At 43.6% G+C, this 27,252-nt stretch overlaps 8 non-coding genes and 4 pseudogenes across 8 annotated transcripts; all 12 read right to left on the bottom strand.

Moving 5' to 3' along the window:
- Positions 1 to 1,224: 1,224 nt before the first annotated feature.
- On the bottom strand, positions 1,225 to 1,333 carry LOC147263930 (5S ribosomal RNA; annotated as a pseudogene).
- A 728-nt stretch (positions 1,334 to 2,061) lies between these two features.
- LOC147263929 (5S ribosomal RNA) lies at positions 2,062 to 2,180 on the bottom strand (annotated as a pseudogene).
- A 310-nt stretch (positions 2,181 to 2,490) lies between these two features.
- LOC147263928 (5S ribosomal RNA) lies at positions 2,491 to 2,609 on the bottom strand. The gene has a single exon (XR_015115216.1). It is a non-coding gene; the product is annotated as a 5S ribosomal RNA (ribosomal RNA).
- Positions 2,610 to 2,918: 309 nt separating this feature from the next.
- Positions 2,919 to 3,037, bottom strand: LOC147263927 (5S ribosomal RNA). The gene has a single exon (XR_015113357.1). It is a non-coding gene; the product is annotated as a 5S ribosomal RNA (ribosomal RNA).
- Positions 3,038 to 3,347: 310 nt separating this feature from the next.
- Positions 3,348 to 3,466, bottom strand: LOC147263926 (5S ribosomal RNA; annotated as a pseudogene).
- A 718-nt stretch (positions 3,467 to 4,184) lies between these two features.
- On the bottom strand, positions 4,185 to 4,303 carry LOC147263925 (5S ribosomal RNA). Its single transcript, XR_015113776.1, has one exon. It is a non-coding gene; the product is annotated as a 5S ribosomal RNA (ribosomal RNA).
- A 310-nt stretch (positions 4,304 to 4,613) lies between these two features.
- On the bottom strand, positions 4,614 to 4,732 carry LOC147263924 (5S ribosomal RNA). Its single transcript, XR_015113259.1, has one exon. It is a non-coding gene; the product is annotated as a 5S ribosomal RNA (ribosomal RNA).
- Positions 4,733 to 5,042: 310 nt separating this feature from the next.
- LOC147263923 (5S ribosomal RNA) lies at positions 5,043 to 5,161 on the bottom strand. Its single transcript, XR_015115562.1, has one exon. It is a non-coding gene; the product is annotated as a 5S ribosomal RNA (ribosomal RNA).
- Positions 5,162 to 5,470: 309 nt separating this feature from the next.
- Positions 5,471 to 5,589, bottom strand: LOC147263922 (5S ribosomal RNA). Its single transcript, XR_015113088.1, has one exon. It is a non-coding gene; the product is annotated as a 5S ribosomal RNA (ribosomal RNA).
- Positions 5,590 to 5,899: 310 nt separating this feature from the next.
- Positions 5,900 to 6,018, bottom strand: LOC147263921 (5S ribosomal RNA). Its single transcript, XR_015114581.1, has one exon. It is a non-coding gene; the product is annotated as a 5S ribosomal RNA (ribosomal RNA).
- Positions 6,019 to 6,328: 310 nt separating this feature from the next.
- Positions 6,329 to 6,447, bottom strand: LOC147263920 (5S ribosomal RNA; annotated as a pseudogene).
- Positions 6,448 to 7,164: 717 nt separating this feature from the next.
- Positions 7,165 to 7,283, bottom strand: LOC147263919 (5S ribosomal RNA). Its single transcript, XR_015113775.1, has one exon. It is a non-coding gene; the product is annotated as a 5S ribosomal RNA (ribosomal RNA).
- Positions 7,284 to 27,252: the final 19,969 nt, after the last annotated feature.

Genomic DNA, 27,252 nt, shown 5'->3' with positions numbered 1-27,252 from the left:
AAACGAACATCTTGTCCTGTGCATTCTTATGACATTCAAGACATTTTTGGAGCCTCTTGTTGGATTTTGCCACAGAGAATCAGAACCAATCAAAAGCATGGTGGACTTGAACATGGAGGATTGAACAAGTCAAGAAAGCAGCAGTTTGACCTTCACAGGTGTTTCTTTTCCTGTCTAAATGCTGAAGGAAGAGCCTGAGTAGCTCAGACGGTAGAGCATCAGACTTTTAATCTGAGGGTCCAGGGTTAAAGTCCCTGTTCAGGTGCTATGCTGGTGTTCCAGTGTTTAACAACATGGTACTGGATGAAGTTCATTGTTGAACAAACTGTTATCATCAGAAGTAGAAGTGTTCTCGTCTTGCCACTGTGAGACTGTAGCTGCAGGTCAAATGTGAGATAAAAGTGACTAATAATAATTTCATGTGGCATGCAATTAACGAAAGACCACAAATGACACTGGTCAAGTTAATTTTATTTATATTGCACCAAATCACAAGAAAACTTATCTCATGACACTTTACAGGTAGAGCAGGTCCAGTACCAAACTGCTTCAATGAATCTACACCCAACAATTCTCCATCAGCAAGCACATCCTGCAAAAGCGGCGACAAAAACCTTCCTTTTAACAGGCAGGAACATCGAGCAGATCCAGGCTCAATGGGGACGGCCTTCTGCTTTGACCGATTGGGGGGAAAGAGAACAGGAACAAAACAGATAATGGAGGAAGACGGATATGTAGAAGGAAAGAGAGGGACAGAGATAAAGAGAGAGAGAGACTGATGGAAAGACGGTGATGTGAGTAGGTGGAGCTACGGGTGGCAGCGTGAGCCTCTTCAGCTCTGCAGCCTCCTCCAGCACCACCCAGATCTGGAATGAGAGGAGCCAAAAAGGCTCCAGAAAAGGAGACAAGTTAGTAATACCTATGAGTATAATTAATGTATGACACATATAGGAGGAGAGAGAGGAGTAGAGAGAAGCCCAGTACACTGCATCTGCCATCTTTCTACTTCAAATTAAATAGGTGTCCTGTCAATAAAAGAAAAGAATGTTGATGTCATCGAGAGAAAAGTACTGCATCTGCCATCTGTCTACTTCAAATTAACCACTGCATGACATTCCATTCCAAAGCTGCAGAGGGCGCTTCAAGAAAAGGTGTGTGAGGGAAGCTCGCTCATGCTGGTCCCCAAAGACTCAAAGCTGCCCTTTCCTCACAAAGAAACAAAAAAGCTTACAGCACCAGGTATTCCCAGGCGGTCTCCCATCCAAGCACTAACCAGGCCCGATGCTGCTTAGCTTCCGAGATCAGACGAGTTCAGAATGGTATGGCCGTAAGCCCCTGACTCTGACACACATGGGCTCTATATCCATTTCACTCACTTTACAACCTCAGAAAAAAAGTGACGTGCAAAAGCCTCACGGTCTTTTCAAACGCCAAATAGGTGTCCTGTCAATACAAAGAAAAGAATGTTGATGTCATCTAGAGAAAAGGACTGCATCTGCCATCTGTCTACTTCAAATTAACCACTGCATGAAATTCCATTCCAAAGCTGCAGAGGGCGCTTCAAGAAAAGGTGTGTGAGGGAAGCTCGCTCATGCTGGTCCCCAAAGACTCAAAGCGGCCCTTTCCTCACAATGAAACAAAAAAGCTTACAGCACCTGGTATTCCCAGGCGGTCTTCCATCCAAGTACTAACCAGGCCCGACCCTGCTAAGCTTCCGCGATCAGACGAGTTCAGAATGGTATGGCCGTAAGCCCCTGACTCTGACACACATGGGCTCTATATCCATTTCACTCACTTTACAACCTCAGAAAAATGTGAAGCGCAAAAGCCTCAGGGTCTTTTCACACGCCAAATAGGTGTCCTGTCAATAAAAGAAAAGAATGTTGATGTCATCTAGAGAAAAGTACTGCATCTGCCATCTGTCTACTTCAAATTACACGCTGCATGACATTCAATTTCAAAGCTGCAGAAAGGCGCTTCAAGAAAAGGTGTGTGAGGGAAGCTCGCTCATGCTGGTCCCCAAAGACTAAAAGCTGCCCTTTCCTCACAAAGAAACAAAAAAGCTTACAGCACCTGGTATTCCCAGGCAGTCTTCCATCAAAGTACTAACCAGGCCCGACCCTGCTTAGCTTCCAAGATCAGACACGATCGGGCGTGTTCAGAGTGGTATGGCCGTAAGCCCTTGACTCTCACACACATGGGCTCTATATCCATTTCACTCATTTTACAACCTCAAAAAAAATGTGATGTGCAACAGCCTCACGGTCTTTTTACACACCAAATAGTTGTCCTGTCAATACAAAGAAAAGAATGTTGATGTCATCTAGAGAAAAGTACTGCATCTGCAATCTGTCTACTTCAAATTACACACTGCATGACATTCCATTCGAAAGCTGTGGAGGGCGCTTCAAGAAAAGGTGTGTGAGGGAAGCTCGCTCATGCTGGTCCCCAAACACTCAAAGCTGCCCTTTCCTCACAAAGAAACAAAAAAGCTTACAGCACCTGGTATTCCCAGGCGGTCTCCCATCCAAGTACTAACCAGGGCCGACCCTGCTTAGCTTCCGAGATGAGACGAGATCGGGCGTGTTCAGAGTGGTATGGCCGTAAGCCCTTGACTCTTACACACATGGGCTCTATATCCATTTCACTCACTTTACAACCTCAGAAAAAGAGTGAAGCGCAACAGCCTATGGGTCTTTTCACACGCCAAATAGGTGTCCTGTCAATAAAAGAAAAGAATGTTGATGTCATCTAGAGAGAAGTACTGCATCTGCCATCTGTCTACTTCAAATTAACCACTGCATGACATTCCATTCCAAAGCTGTGGAGGGCGCTTCAAGAAAAGGTGTGTGAGGGAAGCTCGCTCATGCTGGTCCCCAAACACTCAAAGCTGCCCTTTCCTCACAAAGAAATAAAAAAGCTGACAGCACCTGGTATTCCCAGGCGGTCTTCCATCCAAGTACTAACCAGGCCCGACCCTGCTTAGCTTCCGAGATCAGACGAGATCGGGCGTGTTCAGAGTGGTATGGCCGTAAGCCCTTGACTCTGACACACATGGGCTCAATATCCATTTCACACAATTTACAACCTCAGAAAAAAAGTGATGCGCAACAGCCTCAGGGTCTTTTCACACGCCAAATACGTGTCCTGTCAATAAAAGAAAAGAATGTTGATGTCATCGAGAGAAAAGTACTGCATCTGCCATCTGTCTACTTCAAATTACACGCTGCATGACATTCAATTTCAAAGCTGCAGAAAGGCGCTTCAAGAAAAGGTGTGTGAGGGAAGCTCGCTCATGCTGGTCCCCAAACACTCAAAGCTGCCCTTTCCTCACAATGAAACAAAAAAGCTTACAGCACCTTGGACTGCCTGGCAGTCTCCCATCCAAGTAGTAACCAGGCCCGACCCTGCTTAGCTTCCGAGATCAGACGAGATCGGGCGTGTTAAGAGGGGTATGGCCGTAAGCCCTTGACTCTTACACACCTGGGCTCTATATCCATTTCACTCACTTTACAACCTTAGAAAAAAAGTGACGTGCAACAGCCTCACGGTCTTTTCACACGCCAAATAGGTGTCCTGTCGATAAAAGAAAAGAATGTTGATGTCATCTAGAGAAAAGTACTGCATCTGCCATCTGTCTACTTCAAATTACACGCTGCATGACATTCCATTTCAAAGCTGCAGAAAGGCGTTTCAAGAAAAGGTGTGTGAAGGAAGCTCGCTCATGCTGGTCCCCAAACACTCAAAGCTGCCCTTTCCTCACAATGAAACCAAAAAGCTTACAGCAACTGGTATTTCCAGGCGGTCTCCCATCCAAGCCCGACCCTGCTTAGCTTCCGCGATCAGACGAGTTCAGAATGGTATGGCCGTAAGCCCTTGACTCTCTCACACATGGGCTCTATATCCATTTCACTCACTTTACAACCTCAAAAAAAATGTGATGTGCAACAGCCTCACGGTCTTTTTACACACCAAATAGTTGTCCTGTCAATACAAAGAAAAGAATGTTGATGTCATCCAGAGAAAAGTACTGCATCTGCAATCTGTCTACTTCAAATTACACACTGCATGACATTCCATTCGAAAGCTGTGGAGGGCGCTTCAAGAAAAGGTGTGTGAGGGAAGCTCGCTCATGCTGGTCCCCAAAGACTCAAAGCGGCCCTTTCCTCACAATGAAACAAAAAAGCTTACAGCACCTGGTATTCCCAGGCGGTCTTCCATCCAAGTACTAACCAGGCCCGACCCTGCTAAGCTTCCGAGATCAGACGAGATCGGGCGTGTTCAGAGTGGTATGGCCGTAAGCCCATGACTCTCACACACATGGGCTCTATTTCAATTTCACTCACTTTACAACCTCAAAAAAAATGTGATGTGCAACAGCCTCACGGTCTTTTTACACACCAAATAGTTGTCCTGTCAATACAAAGAAAAGAATGTTGATGTCATCTAGAGAAAAGTACTGCATCTGCAATCTGTCTACTTCAAATAACACACTGCATGACATTCCATTCGAAAGCTGTGGAGGGCGCTTCAAGAAAAGGTGTGTGAGGGAAGCTCGCTCATGCTGGTCCCCAAACACTCAAAGCTGCCCTTTCCTCACAATGAAACAAAAAAGCTTACAGCACCTGGTATTCCCAGGCGGTCTCCCATCCAAGTACTAACCAGGCCCGACCCTGCTTAGCTTCGGAGATCAGACGAGATCGGGCGTGTTCAGAGTGGTATGGCCGTAAGCCCTTGACTTTTACACACATGGGCTCTATATCCATTTCACTCACTTTACAACCTCAGAAAAAAAGTGAAGCGCAACAGCCTCAGGGTCTTTTCACACGCCAAATAGGTGTCCTGTCAATACAAAGAAAAGAATGTTGATGTCATCCAGAGAAAAGTACTGCATCTGCAATCTGTCTACTTCAAATTACACACTGCATGACATTCCATTCGAAAGCTGTGGAGGGCGCTTCAAGAAAAGGTGTGTGAGGGAAGCTCGCTCATGCTGGTCCCCAAAGACTCAAAGCTGCCCTTTCCTCACAAAGAAATAAAAAAGCTTACAGCACCTGGTATTCCCAGGTGGTCTTCCATCCAAGTACTAACCAGGCCCGACCCTGCTTAGCTTCCGAGATCAGACGAGATCGGGCGTGTTCAGAGTGGTATGGCCGTAAGCCTTTGACTCTGACACACATGGGCTCTATATCCATTTCACACAATTTACAACCTCAGAAAAAAAGTGATGCGCAACAGCCTCAGGGTCTTTTCACACGCCAAATCGGTGTCATGTCAATAAAAGAAAAGAATGTTGATGTCATCGAGAGAAAAGTACTGCATCTGCCATCTGTCTTCTTCAAATTAACCACTGCATGAAATTCCATTCCAAAGCTGCAGAGGGCGCTTCAAGAAAAGGTGTGTGAGGGAAGCTCGCTCATGCTGGTCCCCAAAGACTCAAAGCGGCCCTTTCCTCACAATGAAACAAAAAAGCTTACAGCACCTGGTATTCCCAGGCGGTCTCCCATCCAAGTACTAACCAGGCCCGACCCTGCTAAGCTTCCGAGATCAGACGAGATCGGGCGTGTTCAGAGTGGTATGGCCGTAAGCCCTTGACTCTCACACACATGGGCTCTATATCCATTTCACTCACTTTACAACCTCAGAAAAAAAGTGACGTGCAACAGCCTCACGGTCTTTTCAAACGTCAAATAGGTGTCCTGTCAATACAAAGAAAAGAATGTTGATGTCATCTAGAGAAAAGTACTGCATCTGCCATCTGTCTACTTCAAATTAACCACTGCATGACATTCCATTCCAAAGCTGTGGAGGGCGCTTCAAGAAAAGGTGTGTGAGGGAAGCTCGCTCATGCTGGTCCCCAAAGACTCAAAGCTGCCCTTTCCTCACAAAGAAATAAAAAAGCTTACAGCACCTGGTATTCCCAGGCGGTCTTCCATCCAAGTACTAACCAGGCCCGACCCTGCTTAGCTTCCGAGATCAGACAAGATCGGGCGTGTTCAGAGTGGTATGGCCGTAAGTCTTTGACTCTGACACACATGGGCTCTATATCCATTTCACACAATTTACAACCTCAGAAAAAAAGTGATGCGCAACAGCCTCAGGGTCTTTTTACACGCCAAATACGTGTCCTGTCAATAAAAGAAAAGAATGTTGATGTCATCGAGAGAAAAGTACTGCATCTGCCATCTGTCTACTTCAAATTACACGCTGCATGACATTCAATTTCAAAGCTGCAGAAAAGCGCTTCAAGAAAAGGTGTGTGAGGGAAGCTCGCTCATGCTGGTCCCCAAACACTCAAAGCTGCCCTTTCCTCACAATGAAACAAAAAAGCTTACAGCAACTTGGACTGCCTGGCAGTCTCCCATCCAAGTAGTAACCAGGCCCGACCCTGCTTAGCTTCCGAGATCAGACGAGCTCGGGCGTGTTAAGAGGGGTATGGCCGTAAGCCCTTGACTCTTACACACCTGGGCTCTATATCCATTTCACTCACTTTACAACCTTAGAAAAAAAGTGACGTGCAACAGCCTCACGGTCTTTTCACACGGCAAATAGGTGTCCTGTCGATAAAAGAAAAGAATGTTGATGTCATCTAGAGAAAAGTACTGCATCTGCCATCTGTCTACTTCAAATTACACGCTGCATGACATTCCATTTCAAAGCTGCAGAAAGGCGTTTCAAGAAAAGGTGTGTGAAGGAAGCTCGCTCATGCTGGTCCCCAAACACTCAAAGCTGCCCTTTCCTCACAATGAAACCAAAAAGCTTACAGCAACTGGTATTTCCAGGCGGTCTCCCATCCAAGCCCGACCCTGCTTAGCTTCCGCGATCAGACGAGTTCAGAATGGTATGACCGTAAGCCCTTGACTCTCTCACACATGGGCTCTATATCCATTTCACTCACTTTACAACCTCAAAAAAATATGATGTGCAAAAGCCTCACGGTCTTTTTACACACCAAATAGTTGTCCTGTCAATACAAAGAAAAGAATGTTGATGTCATCCAGAGAAAAGTACTGCATCTGCAATCTGTCTACTTCAAATTACACACTGCATGACATTCCATTCGAAAGCTGTGGAGGGCGCTTCAAGAAAAGGTGTGTGAGGGAAGCTCGCTCATGCTGGTCCCCAAAGACTCAAAGCGGCCCTTTCCTCACAATGAAACAAAAAAGCTTACAGCACCTGGTATTCCCAGGCGGTCTTCCATCCAAGTACTAACCAGGCCCGACCCTGCTAAGCTTCCGAGATCAGACGAGATCGGGCGTGTTCAGAGTGGTATGGCCGTAAGCCCATGACTCTCACACACATGGGCTCTATATCCATTTCACTCACTTTACAACCTCAAAAAAAATGTGATGTGCAACAGCCTCACGGTCTTTTTACACACCAAACTAGTTGTCACTAGACACTTTGTAGTAAAGCCAGATTCTGCCAGTCCCACTGACATATTTCAATCACACATGTTCAGAGATGGTTTGTTTTCCTGAATACATTTATTATTTTCTGATCACCTTGTGGATTTTTCATCATTCTCCTCATTACCATACTTTAGGTTGCAGTACCTTAGTTAGTCTTGGGTTTCAGAAATCATACAGCATACAAATAATAGCAGATTGAAACACATTTATTTAAAAGAATTTAAGGAAAAGAATTTATACAAATAATAGCAGGTTGAAACACATTTATTTAAAAGAATTTAACATGGTTACACACACACACACACACACATTCTGTCTTTGGTATAAAATGGTCTGTCACGTTCTCTCACATTGCACAACAACAAAACAAACAAAGACGGCCATGTCCAGTGTGGTCCTGGATATGACGACTGGACTGCAGGGTCCCAGTATCACTGTGACAATTCTTTTACCAGCTATGACCTTGGACAAGAACTTCTCAGGAGGAAACTTATCATGGTGGCACAGTGAAGAAAACTAGACCTGAGCTGCCTGCTGAAATCTTGCAGGTGAAGGACAGAGCTCCACCTCTTTGACAGACACCACCACTGTTGGCTCATGTTGTCAGTTTTTGACACACACGCATCTAAACACACACACACACACATGCATGTTCTTGCACACAGAGACTTTTCCTCTGTTTTTGTTTTTTACTGGTTTTGAACCAGTAGTTGGTTTCTGTTGGTTTGATTTGCTTGACTGGTTGTTGTTTGTTTGACCTTGCAAATCAAAATTTTGGGTTCTGGCTTGTTCTGCTTTTCATTTTGAGTTTGTATTAAAGTTCTGTTGCTGAAAAAAAGACTTTTTTCCCTTTTTCTTGAAGTAAATATGAGAATTGAAACTGATGTATAACACCATGGATGTTACAAAAGTTAATAACATTAAAATAAAGAACTAAAAGACTGTTCTAACACCCCTCAGTAATGGTGAGGAAACACAACAACCTTTTGTTTATTTATATTATTTACTTGAGGTTCACTTTATCATTTTTTAACTGAAATCGAGGGTTTACTGACTAAAAAAGGTCCAGAGGCCCACAACAAAATATTCCAATCAATATTTCCATGATAAGGAAGCCTAACAAGGAAACCAAGAGATGGGAAACAACTTGGATGATAGAAAATTGTTTTCAGTTTATTTTACAGCTGATTGAAGACGTGGGTCAAAACTGACCGTTAACATAAGAGATGGGAACATGAGTTGATCCACATGATCCACTGAAGCGCCATTTTACCCTGCCACTGTGGCCACTGAGGTCACCATCATGAGCTGGAGTTGGGAATCTTGAACTGAACCTGGTATCACAGCGACACCTACTGCTGCTAAATGGAACAGCAACATTGAACCCAAGTACAGGATTGGAGGGAGACTGATGGTCGCTGTTTGGGTTTTTGAAGAACAAGGAGGGCGTTGGTTCAAGCTGGATTCTCAGAGACTATTTCCCCAACCTCTACATTGGCATCTACACTGTCATCCAGTCACATGACTGAAGTCATCCATTCATGTGATTGAAGTCATCCATTCATGTCAGTGATGTCACTTGGCAGGACTGTCATTGCCTCCACATTCTAGAAAAGAACCCAGACTCCACATTTACTCCTATCTATTATTGTGTCCCACCCTCCTGGTTCTTACTCTGAATTCTCAGAGTTTATATCCAGTTCAGTTCTCAAAACAGATGAAGTCATGAGTGTTGATAAATTTCCTTTTCTCCACTGATTATATGTCAGGGTTTGTGTGGGGGGGTGGAGCCTATCCCAGCAGCCTTCTGACAAGAGGCGGGGTTCACCCTGGATGAGTCACCAGTCCATCACAGGGCCAACACTCATAGACAGACAACCATTCACACTCACAGCCACACCTACAGTCAATTTAGAGTATCAATCAGCCTCGTCCTCTCTTGATGTCTTTGGACTGTGGGAGGAAGCTGGAGTACCAGAGAGAACCCACACAGACACAGGGAGAACATGCAGACTCCACAGCTGGGGCTCAAATCTGGAACCTTCTTGCTGTGAGGCAACAGTGCTGACCACTGCACCATTGTGTCCCCTGAAAATGCCACCAGATCGTTTGGATTGTCTATAAAATCAAGTACACATGAACATTAAGAGGTTTTCACAGGGCTGGTGGTGCAATGGATAGCATGACTGACTACTGTCAGAAGATTCTAGGTTCAACTCCTGGCTCGCTCACTTAAAATTTTATACTCAGAAGCTTTCACACCTGAAGTGTGAACCATTGATAAAAGTCCCTGAAATCCTCCAAGGTTTCCTCCTTGTCTGCTGTAAACATGAACACATGCATGGATCCTGCTACCTCTCACATGTTAAGCTGGCACTTGACAGTGACAGCAGGAGAACAAAAAATCCCAGTGTGTCATCAACATTTCCTGGAAACTAAATGATAGAAGCTGTTGAATTTCTGTATCAGAACAAGGAGAAAGGAGCCCCAATGAAAGAGTGATGATTCTTTATTTTGATTTTGTTCTTCACTCCTACACAAGAGAGTGAAAGTGTCGGCTGGCAGGGAGCAACTGCCTGCTTCAGAATGGGACGAGCCTCAGGACTTTCCAGTGAGAGCTGCAAAGCTTTCACTTTATCAATGGAATCACTGGGAAAAGAAACTCATCCTGTCAGATGAAGGCCAAAGAGTTTTGCTTCACTGTGTTGAGGGAGGGTTTGTTCAGATGATTCTAGAAGAATAAATCAAATGATCATCATTTAACATTCAGAAGAAGTGAATGCAGAGTTTTATTGATGGTTTCAGGAATCAGCCTCTGGGTTCGTGGTGCTCCAATCTTCAGACAACTGAAAGTGATGAAACCACCTGTGTTGAGTTGTCTTCCATCATGGAAAACTGAAAGGAAAAACTCACACAATTAAACATTCATTGGTTAACAGTTAGCTAAGCTACCAGTGGTCAAACCTGCAGCTGAGGGAACAAACAAGAGCAGGCTAACATTTGTATTTTAATTTTATGTATGCAAAGAATCAGAAAGGCAGTTACAATGACATCATCAATACAAAACCTTGGGCTCACAAAGATGAAGTGAAAAATTTCCACAATCAATCCCAAATTTAAGGCCTGAAGTTAGAAAATAATATTAGCTAGCTAGCTAACGTTAGCTCGTAAATGTTAGCAAGCTGGCACTATTTAGCACCATCAAATAGTTCAAACAAGGTCAACAGCTGTTATAATGATGGTCACATGATTTAAAAGATTAAAAACAACTCTCTGTATCAATGTAAGATAGAGTTACATAAATGAATAGAACATTACTCACTGACTGAAAATTGAAAAAGCACCAGACTTTGGTCCAGAGCTTGGTTCTAATGTGACTTGACAGCACTTTTTAGGGCCTGAGCCAGAAGGAACTTCTGGCAAAGACTCCATTATTTTCCCACTTTTTTTTCTTCTTGCAATCAACACGGCCCAGATTTCATCTGCAGGAAATAAAATTCACACATTTGATGAAGTTTGGTCAGACGGTGCAGACAAACTTGACACCCAGAGAGGTGAGCAGGTTTTGGACCAAGTTGAAGCTTGTGAAGTATTTGAGACAGAAAATGACAGAAAGCTGTGGCTGAGTTCTGGTTCTGCGTGTTTTAGATTTATTGCCCTCCCAGTAATGTCTTATTTCCAGCTCTGCTCTCCCTCAACTACTGTTTAGTGTCATATTTATTTTGCTGACTACTTCATTGACATGTGGTCAAAATGTCTTGTGTTTCCTGAAATTAACTGAGTGCTGCTCAGTAAAGTAGACATGACTTGAGATTCTATTCCTGCTTGGTCCATTTCAACATTCTTATCCTTCCTAGCATTGGAGATAAAGTATCAGTCAGGGCTGTACTTGATTAGTACTGCATATCGTACACATCAGTCACTGCCATTACACAGTGGAATGGAAGTTGAAATACTGTTTACCAGCAAGCTGAAAACTGTTGTGGTATTTGACAATTCTATTGTTTCTGAATGAAAATCATGTGAAGGAGAATCATTGAGACATCCTAAAAATGGCTGAGGTCTGCTGAGCTGCAGCAGGTCTGAGCTGCTTTTGATGCTCAGATGATGAGGAGGCAGTGAATGTTGGGTTTGGTGGAGCTGAAAAAATGCTGCAGGTGTTGAGAGGTCTGCTGGAGTGCAGGACTTCCTCTCCAGTTCTCAGCTTCTCCCTGCAGTTCCCACAAACACCACAACAGTCCCGGAACCCCTGCAGATGGTGGAGCACCATGATGACCCGATGCACCATCAGGGCATCAAAAAGCAGTCCTGATGATCAAAAAGGTCCCTCCACTCATTCAGGGTCAACTCTAGAAGAAGCTTCTGGAACAGATGAGCAAATACTCTCAACTAGAAATCATGATTTAAACACAATGTTGATTTTTACAATTTCCTTCAATGTTTTAAAAACCATCAAAGGGGAAAGAAGCCCAGATGGTCCAAACCTGTTTCCTGTCTCCTTCCATTGTGGAGAGCCTCTGTTCTGTCCTGCTGCTGTCCAGTTGTCTCTACTGAGCTCCTCTGCTGGTTCCACCTTGAAGAGGGTCTGAGCTAAAATTGAATCTTGGGGAACTTCAACCTTTGATCTCAGAGTTTTGTGTTTGATCTTAGAATTCTTTCTTTGATTTCACCTGAGACAAAGACATTGAATCTCAAGCTGCTGTTGAGGAGGCGGTGAGGTCCAGACCCCTGGATATGGTGGTTCCTCCCTAAACGTAGATTCTGTCAGCTCATGTTTTTAAATCAACTCACCATGAACACATGTAGATTTCAATGGACTGCAAATGTGTCTCATTTAATGGTAAACATGTCAAATATAAATTCCATCACCTGAGGAGGTCTGCTGCTGGAATTAAGCTCCAGATATTCACAAGATATTTTATATCTTAAAAGAAAGCATTTTTATATTTGATTTATTATTCATTAGCCTGCTTCATGTGGTGTGATTTTATGTGTCGTATATTAAATAGAACTTTGTAAACGATCGTCCCTGAGGATGTTGAATGATGTCAAAAAAGTGTTCTCTCAGCTCTCCTTTCCTCTAAATAGAGGAGTCTCTGCTGAGGTCGTTCCCTCTCAGAGTCCTGACGTCTATTCAGATGCACCGAGAGACTCAGGCAAACAGAAGACAAGGGCAAGTGAAGTAACCTGAAAATGAGAGGGGACGTTCGACATCAAACTAAAACAGGAAGAACAGGACACAAATGAGATATCAAAATAAGAGAGACCATGAGACATGACCCCGCCTCCCTCCTTGCCAACCATGTGTCAAGTGTTTTCTAGCTCAGTGACATTTCTGTAACTCATGGAGCAGCCTAGTGTCCTGTGAGCCATTTGTGAAACCTCTGGAGAAGTCAATCATTAGTAAATAATTGTTGATGGTACTTTTGGTTTTTCAGTGGCAGCAGTAGGAGGGAGAAGCTTTGTTATTTTCCTGTCCTTTTTCTCCTGTTTCTGGATGAGGAGTTTGGTTTTTCTTGCAGGACAGGTAGGGATCTTGGTTAGTTTGGTTTGTTGTGTTGGCACTGCTCACCTCTGAAGCTAAATAAACTGCTACTTTGTCTTTTGACCGTGAAGTTGGCTGGTTTTCTTGAGAGTGGAAGGCGAGGGAGCTCTCTCTCTATCGTGTGTGGCCCTGGTCCCCCCAGACCAGGACCAGGACAAAAAATAAAAGACAGACTCTGAGACATGCCCCCCCAGTTCCTGCTGCTTCCAGCTCTTCATATCGAGCCCCTCGTACAGTGGTTGAGAGAGACCACAAATATTAAAGGTGTCCACATAAATGGAGAAGAACACAAGGTGGCGCTGGACGCTGATGATGTTTTAACATATTGAAGTGAGCCCCCTAACACAGGACCTGCATTAATAAAACTCTTTGAAACACTGGGAAGCTCTGCTGGATATTAATTCTCCATTCTAAAACACAGGTTCTGACCTTTAATCACTCACCTCCAGAACACATGGAGGAAAACCTCCACCTGGATTGGGGCCAGAACTCCTTGAAGATGATAGAAGAAGATGGAACTCCATTTCCTTTCTGAGTCTGAGTCACAGGATTGATAGAGTAAAAATAAATGTCCTACCACAAAATCTCTTTCTAGTTCCAGGACCAACTGGAGAAATTGCCTTCAAAACCGTTTCTGAATTGAACAAAATGCTTTCCAGATTTATCTTGCAGGGGAAGAAACCCAGGCTCAAATTTAAACCACACCATGAATGAGCCCCAGTTCCTGCTGTACTGGCCCATCAAAATCTGGAAAAATGTTTCCATAAAGTCCAAATCTCAATGAATAATTTGGAATGTTAACAGGAGAATATCACTACAAGTCATTTAATGATGTGCTTTTAATCCAGGGTTCAAGCCTCATGAAATGAACCCTAGATTTAAATCCTGGATTCAAAGAGAGTAACAACTTTCTACTCACTTGTGGAAAATGGAAATTTAAAAGATTTGAAAGCCTGAGAAGAGAATATCACTGAGAAAGTCTGACTTTTTAGAATCCTCTTAGGTGAGCAATTATTTTTGAACACGACATCAGAAATGAAACAGACTTTAATGATCCAATGCTGAAAATATTTTTGGCTGCCCATCAAGAAACAAGAAAAACCTCATATCGTATGTTGTTTTCCGTTTGACCTGATTCTTGGTTGTCAACTAACTGGCTCATTGGCTTTCTTGATGGAACAACAAAAGCAAAAGTTGAAGACTTTGAATATCCAGGCCTCTGGCGTGATTCTCAGCTGTCATTTAAATTTCACATGAACTCAGTGTCCAAGCAAATATCTGGTGGGCTAAAATTACGTTTGTTGTTCTGTTGACTTTTTCCACAAGAAGTCCAGAAAAGTATGATAACACAGTTCATGATCCTCATATTGGACTCCGCTGGTGGTTTCTATGGGAACACTGGTGACGGCCCCAGGCCTGGGGTCCTATGCAGTGTTCTGTGTGCAGGGTCCTGTTGGTGGGTGTGTTTGTGTCTTTGCAGGTCTGGAGCAGCCTGGTCATTCGGCTGACTGGGAGGACCAGGCCAGCGTTCCCAGTTAGGCCTGTTTAACCCCGCCTTCCCACACATTTGTCTCCCTTTTGTGCTCAGTCGGCGTGCTGTTGTTGTCCTTTTGTTTTTCCTTGTTTTCCACCAACAACATGCAGTAAACATTGACATCACATCCACACACTCACCTCCACTGCTGACACTGACTTCCACACCTTCCGCTTATTCCTTTCGAGTAAGGGTCGCGGGGGGCTGGAGCCTATCCCAGTGGCTACGGGCGAGAGGCGGGGTTCACCCTGGACAGGTCATCAGTCCATCGCAGGGCCAACATACAGAGACAAACAACCATTCACACTCACATTCATACCTATGGTCAATTTAGAGAACCCAAGTAGCCTAGTCCCCAAATTGCATGTCTTTGGACGGTGGGAGGAAGCCGGAGTACCGCAGAGAACCCACACAGGCACGGGGAGAACATGCAAACTCCACACAGAAAGATCCCGTGCCAGAGCCGGGACTCAAACCCGGAACCTTCTTGCTGTGAGGCCACAGTGCTGACCACTGCACCACCGTGCAGCCCTTCCACACCTCATATGGTTGATTATTTACTTCAATAAATGTTGATTTGCTGCTACTAGGTTTTGCTGCACCTCTGAGCCGGTCCTAACACATTCAGACATCAATCTTTGTCCTCTCAATGTCTGATATAATAGTCTTTGTAGATTTGTGCTCAGGTGTTTGGATTGAACCCATCATTATTTAATGTATGATTCCCAAAGTGTCAGGATTGAGGGTTGTGGATGGTGAGGGAGACCCAAACGCAGACATTTTTGGTGAACAAAACAGGGATTGTGACACAAAGACAACTCCACTGGTCAGTATTTATTTTCAAATGTGTCTGCTTGAATTTCCCTTCATACTTTAAGCAACTTTCAATTCCTTTCAGCTCACAATGCAACCTTGAGTGTAGAGATCATTTGTTTCTATGTCTGCCTAGAATCAGCAAAGAAACTGGTCATCGCACATTCATATTTTCCTCAAGTCAATTTTATCATTTGGAAACCATCTTGAGGATATTTGGAGAAAGTTCAATCATTCAGCTGCAGTTACAGTGACTTACAACACTGCAAAAAGAAAAAATCACCCCTCCACAAACACTCTTGTCCAACTTTTGTGCCCAGATTTTCTCCTCATGAGGCACCAAATCAAGTCAAGTCATTTTTATTTGTATGGAACCAAATCACAACAAAAGTTCTCTCATGACTCTTTACTAGTAGAGCAGGTCCAGCACCAAACTCCTTCAATGAATCTACACCCAACAATTCTCCATCAACAAGCACATCCTGCAACAGCGGTGATGAAAACCTTCCTTTTAACAGACAGGAATGTCGAGCAGATCCAGGATCAGTGGGGACGGCCTTCTGCTTTGACCGGTTGTATTTAAAGCTCCATCAGATTGGAACAACCTTTCCTCCTCACTTCGGTCTCTCACTTCCTTTCTCATCTTCAAATCATCAAGCATTTTCAAACATCTGCTCTTGTTTCTGATGCACCTCACCTTTTCTCTCCAGGATTCACTCTGTACTTGTTCTTGTTTGTTCTCTATACTGTACATATGTGGATATTTGTGTATGAATATGCATTGTGTACTTTAATGGTGCATGTAAGCAGTATTTATTTAGATGGGTGTTGAAATGTATGAGTATGGGTACACAGGCCCACTCTTATTCTGCAGTGGGATCTCTGATCATACTTTGTATAATACTGGATGGTGAGTGATGGGGTTTGGCTTTGGGGAACATTGTTGGCCTGTACCTGGGTGTATGATGTGTGTATCCTTGTCTTGAAATGTTTGGTCTTTTGTTTAGAATCTACTTGTATTATTGTTGGTCATTATTTGTCAGGACCTCCTCCAAAATGAGATGGTGCATCTCAAGGGGCTACCCTTGAAATAAAGAATCAAGAATGAAGGTGTATGCTTGTCTTGGTGGACCCTCTGCTCCTCAAGCTGAGTCAACAGATTCCTGTGTTGCCTGAGTCATTGTGTATGGTGGCTGGCATTCGGCGCTTTCACCGCTGCAGCTCGAGCTTGATTGGCTGTCAGGACAGGTGTTATTAAGAATGGTAGAGGTGACAGTTTTGGCAGGACAAGTTGCTCCACATTCAGGAGATGGTGGGAATTTTAAAGGCTGGTGACAAACTCTTTCACTGTGTGGTTCAAAGTCCCTGGTTTCCTTGCAGCTTTGCACTGAGCAGGTGTTCATTCACATATCAGTAACAGGGTGACACTTTATCACAGCAGTGGACAAACATCAGCATTCATCACACAGCAGCTCCTCTGATCAACAGAACAAGCTAAAGTATTCTGGAGAATGAGGCCATGGATCCCTCTACCGCTCACATGCTAAACTGGCACTCTACCATTTGAGCTAATTCCCCTGCTAATGAGCACAGCAGATAATGCAGCTTGACCTTCATGCATGGTTGGCTGAGCGTCACCAGTTGAAGCTTCTCTGGTTCAACAAACCCTTGGGACCAAGACACAAATTGGAACCTGTGCAGGTCTAGACCCATATTTAAGTTGGTGGAGACAATTGACTGAATGAAAAGATTTGCCCAGAGTCCAGCTGACTTTTCTGAACTGACCCCTCATTTCTGTGTGGAGTAAACATCAGAGGAGGAGGGTGCAGGTTCTGCTTTGACCTCCTGACCTCCTGGGTAAAGCAGCGTAGATGTTGAGCTTGAAGGAGTTGACGGCCTCCTTCATCTTCTCATTGGTTTGCTCAGCATCATGAAGTGTTGCTGAAATTCAACATGTCAGCTGAGGCCAGAGATTCCTGTGTTCCGTGAGTCATTGTGTATCGTCTCTGTTGTTTGAAAGCACAAAGCTGTTCCTGATGGTCCAGTGTGTCATATGTTGGGCTCCCACAGCTGTAACTGGGGTTTGAGCTCCGTTAAGGGAATGGTTTTGTGGAGAGAACGAAGCACAAGAATTGACAATTTCAGCAGGAAAGGTGACCATTGCTCCACAATGTCAGTCCCAGGGGGAATTCATGCTTCCCCCAGCATGGCCCTATGATCAACAGAAATGAACTGCCAGTGGAGATCCTCAGTAATCCAGGTCATGGTTTCTCTAGATTTCTGTGTTGTAGTCAGGACACTTGCAAATATCAGCCTCTTTCCTCCATGATCTCTCATTTTTTCTGTTCTCTCCATTTCTCCTCTTCGTTTCTATTCCTTGCTGACTGTTGTTCCTCATTTGTGGCAGAGTTCAGTCAGTGGACCAGACATTTTGCCACTACACTGTCCATCATCAGGGCATTTAACATCCAGGACTGGCTCCCAGATCATCGCCATGACCTCATCCCCTGCACCAGTGGACAGTTCATCAAGGATGGCAAACATGTGGGTCTCAATTCCCCTCCATCTTTGTAGGTTGGTTACATTTCCTCCTCGTCTTTATTACATCTTAAGTTGACATTTTTCTGTTTTTTCTTGGCTGCCAGGCTGTCTTACTTTTCAATGGCACAGCAGCAACAAGGGTTGCTATGGTGCAGTTGGTAAAATCCCTATCTATGGTCTGCAGAAATATGCTGTGAGTTCTTTTTTTTAACAGAAATTCAAAGACTGACCAAGGACACCAAAGCACAAAATTTAGAGATCAAAGAAAGAAATCCAAGACGGAAAAAGAAGATCAGAAAATGGCACAGATCAATAAGATCCATAGACTCATCAGTGAAGGTTTTCTTGTGGTTCACGGTCACTTTTTGTCGTACTGGTGTGATGATGTCAGACCCTTCACATTCAGTTCAAACACTACAAAGTGCAGCGTGTGATGCAGAGGGCAGCAGCCTTGTGCTTGGTTCCGTCATGGTTCTCTGCAATTTTAGCAAACTCACCAAAGACCTCCCTGAAAGCAGGATCATTTTCCCAGAGTTCTTTTTTGACCAAGTACCAATTTGTCCGTCTTTCAAAACAACAAACAAAGATGAGATCAGATGACATGGACGATATGATATGGATGTTATTTATGGCTTTCAAACTCCAAATATTCAATTTTTTCTTCAGGGCTTTTGAGAGGTTCTGGGTAATGAATGAAAATTTAAATTGGACAGAAACGACATGCAGGGTCACTGTGTGTGTTTACGCGTGTGTGTATTTCTTGATTTATCGTGCTGGAGACCATTTCCATCATCAACACTGATCAGGAGTCCTCTTCCTCATGGGGACCAAAGACCGGCCCTGATGCAACACAACGCAGTTTGTCAGTTCTTGCATGAATTTCAGAGTCAAGGTCTGGATTGAGTTTAGTTTCAAATAAAGATTAAGATACATTTGGTTAAGATTAAGATTAAGGTTAGGCTGCACATAGAATGAAGTCGATGGAATGTTCTAATAAGAATAGCTGGGCACACCTGAGTGTGTTTGCATGCAGACTTTCTCTTGTGACAACTGATGTCATTTGGAAACCATCTTGAGGACATTTGGAGAAAGTTCAATCTTTTAGCTGCAGTTACAGTGACTTACAACACTGCAAAAAAAAAAAAAAAATCACCCTTCCACAAACACTCTTGTCCAACATTTGTGGCCAGATTTTCTCTTCATGAGGCACCAAATCAAGTCAAGTCAGTTTTATTTGTATCAAACCAAATCACTACAAAAAAAGGCAAAAAAGGCAAACCTCAGCTGTTCTGAAACTCTTCTCCTGAATCACTCCTGAGCTGCAGCAAGAAAAAATACCAGTGCCCAACCAGATCAACTTCATGGCTGCTAACAGCCTCAGACACTTGATTTCCATCAATCTGGAGCCAAGAAGGCCCTCACCTGTGGTTCTCCTCCAGGAGGGTCCAGGTTCTGCCATTGTGGCTCCTTGTGCCACTGCCAGAGAGTCTCAGCTGCACACTGCAACATTTCAACAGGAGATTTACATTCCTTCAAATGTCCTGACATCTTATTCCAATGGTTCTGTTCCATCTTTATATTTTAAAATCAATCACACAATGAAAGCTGCCACAGCTGGTTTAAGAGAGAGAACACGCTAAGAGATTTGAAACCAGTAAAATATGCTTTTCTTTGTGCAAACTAGTGAGGGGCATGGAAGGATATTTTACCACCAATACAGAACCCAAACTTTAGTCATGTGATGAGATGGTGACTCTGATTATGAAGTTAATGGACAAAATGTGAATTGAAAGAAAATGCATTTCTTCTGTAGACTTTGATCCAACATTTGAAGTTAGATTTTGGTGGCTGCTCTATGTTGGAGGAAACCAGGCCGATGTTGGAACGTCACAGGGAAACTCGTTTGCCTCCTCAGACTGTGTGGCAGACTGCAATATGAAATGAATTAATTCATTGACAAAGTAGAATTTTTCCACAGGAGCGACTGGCTCCTGAGTTGTTGCATTTATTGTTAACATTAAACACACAGTCTGTGTTCATGGCAATAAGAAATTAATTTCATTTTTCTAAAGGACAAGAAATGAACCAGAACATTAGAACCTCATAATATCTCTTTATCAGTTTGTTCCATGGGACACATTCCAGACAGGAAGATCCCCCTGAGACTTGAACTCTGACCACTGATTCAGAGTCCAGAGTGCTCACCATTACACCATGGAACCAAACACAAGGAGGAGTTTCCTCAAAATACAACTTGACATCACCTGCAATCCAAACTGTTGACATTTGGAGGTTCATCTTGCTCTTGTTCCAGACTACATTGCCAAAAGGAACATGAACCACAAGGAAATCATGGAACTCCAGATTTATTCAGGACCTTCTAACGACATCGTATGACCTGTGAGCAAAGACTGGCCACGCCTTCCTTAATTTATCAGTTAATTACTGCTTCAACAAACATGCCACTTAATTAAGTTACCAGAATTTCTCTCATTGAAAAACCCACCAGCCTGATTTCTTGACATGACATGAAAAATTCTCAAAAACACACAGTTGGGGTCCACAGATACAAGGTTAACCAGGAGCAATCCTGCTCCTGAACCATGGATGGAACAAAATCCACTGGAAAACTCAGCAATTCCTGAGTGCCACATCCATCCAGGAGCTTGGGTCTCCACTTGACTGTGATGATCCATGAGATCCAAGGAGGACAGAGGAAAGAAGGATCCTGTTGGAGATCTCCTACCTTCTTCCTACAAGTCAGAGGTTCATAACCTCCCTTGTTGGTGGTGCCCTCAACCTGCTGAGAGCATCACTTTGTTAACTACAGAGAAACATAGCAGCTCTTCTGAAGGCTGCAGGAAACCTGCTGGAACTGAGACTTGGACTCAGGTCACTGGATTCAAAGTCCAGGGTGCTAACAGGTCCACCATGGCATCTGGGCTTTACTTACCGTGTAAAAAGGACCACAGTGGTCGTCTGGTTTTAATTTTCACAAACAAATACGGTTTAAAACTTTTAGACAGTGACACAGGGCTCTTATTTGAAGGGCCATGGGATGTGAAATATCCCAAACCTCTGAGATCAGAGCGCTCACTTTGATCTCAGGGTCCTGACTTTGGGGGTTCTTCCTTTGGTCTTCAAATACTTGTGGTTTTTATTGGCATAACTTTCAATTTGCACGCAAAAAGAGAATCACAGTCAATTTAAACCCAGCAGACAGTGTTTATTTCTAATGAATCAGACAATCGCACGAATGAGAATTAAAGGAAAAACAAAAAAAAAAGGTTTAAAAAAATCATTCACCACTCTGAAGCTTTTGAAAGTTCATTTGAAGGTTTAAAGGTTGTGGTGAGGAGGACACCCTGATCCTCCCTGTCGTCACTGCCAGGATTCTTTCTTCTGGTGCTGTGGTTCTTCTGATGAAGGGCGGCATGATGTTTGCTGTCTCAGGCTCCACCAAATGTCCTCTTCAGGACGCCACAATGTGGCCTCTTCAGTGCTCCATCTTCCCTGCATCGGAGACACAAGGGTTTCTCCTGGTGCCGACCCGATCATCCTTCTACCGAATGGTGCGGCGATGGATCCTCAGAGGATGCTGGGATCCTTCTTCTCATCAGTGCCACAGTTTTTCATGGAGGGAACAACAGGAGCTTTTTAGTCATGTTTTGCTTGGTGTTTCCTGCTCAGAGCATCAGGATCTGTGACGCCATCTTGTGGTAGTGGGTCATCATCTTGTTGTGTGATAGTGGATTCATTCATCTGCTATTTCAACACATTCAAGTTCATTATCCCTACATGTCAAAATACATTTGGTGTGGAGTTTTACTTTCTGGCCTCAATCATAATGTGTGCATTTATTCTTCATGAACATTTCTCAGCTTTGTAAGTTTATGATATTTTGTCTTCCTCTGTTTTCTATTCCATTGTTGTTGATGATTCTATTGCAGGTTTGAGTTCCCTGTTGACTGAAGCAGAAACAGGAACAAAAAGCTGGAGGTGGTCAGAGCTCCAAGTTGGGACGCTGATATTAAAGTAGGAGATGAACACATCCAGGTTAGCCATCACTCTCAGAACCTGCTACTTTACCTCTTCAGAATGTAGCAGCATAGCATAGCTTCATCTCACCAGTTAGTGGCCCACTTTGATGTCTGGGATATGAGGTTAAAGGTTCTTTACAGCTCTGAATGAAGGGTTTATAAAGTGTTAACAATGCCATGAATAACACAAGCATTCAGTAATCCTTGATAAAAGGAGACTCACCATCAAGTTGGACAAGTTGAAGAACAAAAGGACTTCTCCACGATCACATTTATCCTCTCTCTCTCTCTGCGTGGACACAACAAATGAGCTGGTTCAGAGACACGAGGCAAAAAAAGCTGGATGAACTCTTCTTCATTCCAAAAATGACTTCACCCTTGAACACTGACGTCAGGTCATTTTATAGGGTCCTCCATTTTTTCATTTATGTGACGTTGCATATTGGGAAATAATTAATGATAAAAATAAAATATTTTGATGAAAACTATATTTGATCAGGAAAACTACATTGGGTCAAATAAATCCATCGTTAGTGACAGTGTTACTAATTTTAACTTTAGTGCTCTGGTGCTGATTGCGTCATTAAGATCTTCATGAAGAAATAAACTGAGATTTGTAAAAAAAAAAAAAAATTATTTATTTTTTTTACAGAGTTGGCAGTTTGAGCATTGAATCTTTCTTTGTGTTGAGAACAAACCCTCAAAGCCTTCATGTTTCAGTTTGCTTCACAGCTAACAGACAAACACCTCTTAGCCTGGTTCTGGTAGTCCAGGTTTAAACACCAACACAAGGATTTTATGCTGATTTCTTCACATGCAGCTGAAATCTAGACTTCGAGTGTTCATGTGAGGTTACAGCTTCACGCCTATTTAGTTTTCAACAAATATTAAGTCACTTTTATGCATTGAGCTTACTAACGAACTTTAGTCTCAGTAGCTGAATCTGTTAGGGGGAAGGCAGTGTGGACCGGCAGGAGCCTCCTACAAAATGCAATGGAGAGAAGAAGAAATCCTGAGGAGTCGCTATGAGATTGAAGTGTTAAAGACGTGGCTCCTTTGGTGGTGATAGGATTTGAGCTATTGACTCTATTTTTAGTTTATTTCAATGTTATTGCAAACATCAGCTGCTCACTTATCAGCTAGCAAGTAAACAACAGTATTGTTCAGTGTGCTAGCTGAAGTAGACCGAGCGGTCAGTTGAGTCTTTATTTCCATGTGTGCTCATGGTAGCAGGGGTTTAGATTTCTAAATGTAACCCTTTTACCACCGGCTCCAATATTAAAACCCACCTTAGGCTTACAGGGAACACTTTAACTCATTTCAAATATCTTGTATGGTAAAAGTCCCATCTCGAATAATTAATATCAATCTAGGGCAATGTATGATTCTCACTCTTAAATATTCAACTGGAGGCTATGGGGAATACACTTGACCTTTAAACTCTGCTGTAAAGCTTCAGTAACAACACACAAATTCAATGAAACAACACAAGATTTCAGTTTAGAAAATGTATTAAAGGCTTGCAGAAAAACACATTCAAACCTTGAATAAACAAGACTATAGAAAATAAAAAGAACCCCGGGGTATATTGTTTGTCTTTTTTTCAACTGTCTAATTTTATTTCGAGTGCACTCTTGTTTACTTTCGTTGGCCCGCTTTAGTTGGAGCTCATGATGGAAACCTTTACCAGATCCCCCCGTGTGTCGGTGAAGTCAACAATACTGGACCGCAGCCGATGAATCCCTCGCTCGTTGTGGCAGCAACCGTCCCGCTCGCAGCAGCCCGCAGCAACAGACCTCCGTGACTCGGCAGCAGCGGCACATCCTCCGGCTCCGTCGGCAACCACGACCCGTCCTCCGACTCCGTCGGCAGCAGTGACGCGTCCGCCGTTAACGGCACTCTCCCGAGGCGACTATCCGAAGCTCCTGTCCCGTCCGTGCAGCGGCGTCTCCCTTCAGCGTGGACAGCGTTAGCCTAGCTCCCGCTAGCTTCTGTAACTGGACTTGCCTGGTGCTCAACAAAACACAATCGGTGGCGGAGAATCCGACTCACGCACTCCGATCACGTCGGTCAATTACAGTTCACAGTCCGTTCCCGATAAAAACTCCTCTCCGACGACACACAGTCTCCAAACTCCGATAACGTTACGCCATTACACGATGCTCCTTCTTCCTCGCGCGCGTTTCTCCCGGAAGTGTAAAAACTAAAGGTCATGAACTCACGCACGTAACCTAACGTAATAGAATTACTTTAACATTTTTGAAAGACATTCACACCCCATGAAATGATGTTTTTTTGAAAGTTACTAATTTTAAACAAATTTGATCTACATTTTAATATCTTCTTCATAATACTAATTTATGTAAATTTTAGCTTAACCATGAACTGGCATTTTATTCTTAATTTATTCCTGTGAAAATCATGAAATAAATACCACTGATTTATCAGAGTATTACATCAACCTAGGAATAAATTCAAGCTGCAGTCAGCATTGTTTGGGCCTGAGCCTCCTCCCGCCCACCGTAGCCGAGTAGCAGGGGTCGTCCTGAATCCAATGATGAATTTTATGAAAGCGGTGGGACTTGTACACTGCAAGCAATTGCTGTAAATTTACTACAAGATTTCAATCGTATCACCGTTTTTAAAATTACAGTACTTTGCCGTTAATTCTAATCGGAATCTGTTAAATTACACCCCATGACTGTTTAACAGAACTATGCTGTAATGCTAAAATACAGTACTTCACTGTAAATAAATCAACAGTATCATGCAGTATCTTTGCCTTATGGACGCAAGGAGAATCTCCTGAGCTGCACATGTGAGGCAAGAGCCTTGGTTTTCATCATCCATCTCAATCACAGTCATTTGGTGAGTAGCGATTGCATTTATTGTAGACACTGGCGCAAAGTCTGTAGGCCAGTGGAGGCTAAGTGAAGTTTCCAGTTTGTGTGGCGACACACACGAGTGGGGGGTGCACTTATTAAAATATAGTAGTGACCAAAGCCGGACAACGCCACCTTGGGAATTTCGCCCAAGGAAATACTTAACGTACCGACCAAAAGGCACTCACAGGTTCATTTACTAATTGGCAGGAGACGTGGTTCCATGACAAAAATATTTTATTGTAAACAGGCCAGCAGATTAAAAAGAGAACAAGAATGAATCTAAACAAGTCTGGAGCTTACCAGTGGGGGGGAGGGATCCCAAGGCAGAACACACCCTGATCAATTGGGACATCACATTTAAAAAAAAAAAACACATGATAAAAGCAAAACAGGGGTGCACAGCACACAAGAGGCAAAGCGACGCCAGGACCGTGAGCTTCCAGTACCTGAAACGAAATGACAAGAATTATAATTTAACAAAAAAAAACAGAACCAAACTCAAAACAATTTACAAATTAATTCGAGAAACAAGATTTAATTATTAAACACAAATTAGCAAGGAAAAATAACCCAAAATAACCAGAAACGAGTTCATTTCTCCATTGCTAGACCAGGGAGCTAACGGATAGCCGTCCAGCAGCTTGCTACACCCTGAAGCCCAAGCAGAGGAATGGGAAACAATGCAGATCCAAACCTTCAGAGCACCATGAAGGACAGTTCAGTGGCGCCACACGGTGGACATCAGGATCTGGCAGACTCTGGTTAAACAAGGTGAATTACTGAAACAACCTCCAGTTCAACACACAGCAGATTCCAATTCATTAACACAGAAGCAGAGCACTCCAGTGAACACAGTAAACAGTGAACAAACAAACAAGCAAAACATGTGTAGATGGCCAGTAGGTCGTAGAACAGGCTAGTAGCAGAGCGGGCTAATAGCAGAGCAGGAGCCTGTAACAAAGCAGGGTAGTCTGTAGCAAAACAGCAGCCAGCGCAAAGCAGGGTAGTCCTTAGCAAAACAGCAGCCCGAGCAAAGCAGGGTAGTCTGTAGCAAAGCAGGGTAGTCTGTAGCAAAACAGCAGCCAGAGCAAAGCAGGGTAGTCTGTAGCAAAACAGCAGCCAGAGCAAAGCAGGGTAGTCTGTAGCAAAACAGCAGCCAGAGCAAAGCAGGGTAGTCTGTAGCAAAACAGCCAGAAGCAAAGCAGGGTAGTCTGTAGCAAAACAGCCAGAAGCAAAGCAGGGTAGTCTGTAGCAAAACAGCAGCCACAGCAAAGCAGGGTAGTCTGTAGCAAAACAGCAGCCACAGCAAAGCCGGAGCATCTAGCAAAGCAGGGTAGTCTGGCAAGACAGCGCCTGGTAGCAAAGCAGCAGCTAGTTCTTCCTCAGTGTCACGGCTCACCAGCTGTGCCAATCAGGTGTAGATCGCACGCATGCAGAGCAAAGGGTTTCACAGCTAGTATGCTGTGGCAAACAGCCTCTGCACGTCAGATCGGGGGGGGGGGGGGTTTCCCCACTAGCGGCGATTAAGGGACCGTGTCCCAAAAGCCGGACGCCTACAATTAAACACGTGAACATGAAAAACGTGCATGATCAGCATGCAACACGAGCTAAAGGGAGCTACTGCTACATACCAGCACAGACGGTGGCGAGAAGGCAGGCGTGAGGCGATCAGAGGCGGAAGCGATGTGACCAGGAAGTGGGAGGACCCCGAACCCCAAGAGCAAGAGATTGACCAGGTAGATGCTGCCCCTATTTATAGAGCAGCGCCACACACTGGTTGGCTAATGATGGTACAAGCCAAGTCAGGCATCACCAACCAGTCTCACTGCTAGGATGGGACCTCTCATCCTGCCACATTTGCATTGATAATTACACTCGGTGCACATCATGCTAGCCAGATTTAGCAGCTAGCCAAAATGTTGAAAATGCTTGCAAATTAATCCAAAAAACACAGAGAGTCGACTTTACTTTTTACATCTCGAGCCTCCACAAATTAATGTGTGCGACATCTGTATTTTGCCTGTGAATTCATGAAGCTTTCTGATAGTCTGAACCATTTTACAGTACACACAATATACGTGTCACACAACAGTTAAGTCGGTTCATATTAAGATGAGTGCACACTGACTGTGTTTACATGCAATTACGTTCCTCCATCTTGTGCTAGGCTACTGCTCTGGCATGAGTCTGTCTGATGGCATGATTACAGTGTAGTTAAGGCCATAGAGCAGAAGCTGTGGTTGTATTTGTTTAAAAAAGAGTGGTTTTAGCATCGTTCAAGTGCCTGCTCATTTGTGTTGATTTTTCTTTGTCTCTGATATTGCCTACAGATGCAGGAGCCTTTTTTCCAGCTGCCCTGATCCTAGTAAGTACTTGCCTGTCCATCACATTTCACAGTTAATCAGTTATTTTTTCAGACCTCAAACATTGAAATAGACAACTATGTTATCTGGTCAAAGAAGCTGTTTTTTTCTTCTTCTTC

Source organism: Aulostomus chinensis, chromosome 4 (genome assembly GCF_037954235.1).
Source record: "Aulostomus chinensis isolate RoL2024-O1b breed Wild chromosome 4, RoL_Achi_v1.0, whole genome shotgun sequence".
Lineage (NCBI taxonomy): Eukaryota > Metazoa > Chordata > Actinopteri > Syngnathiformes > Aulostomidae > Aulostomus > Aulostomus chinensis.
This window is presented reverse-complemented; position numbering and strand designations above follow the sequence as displayed.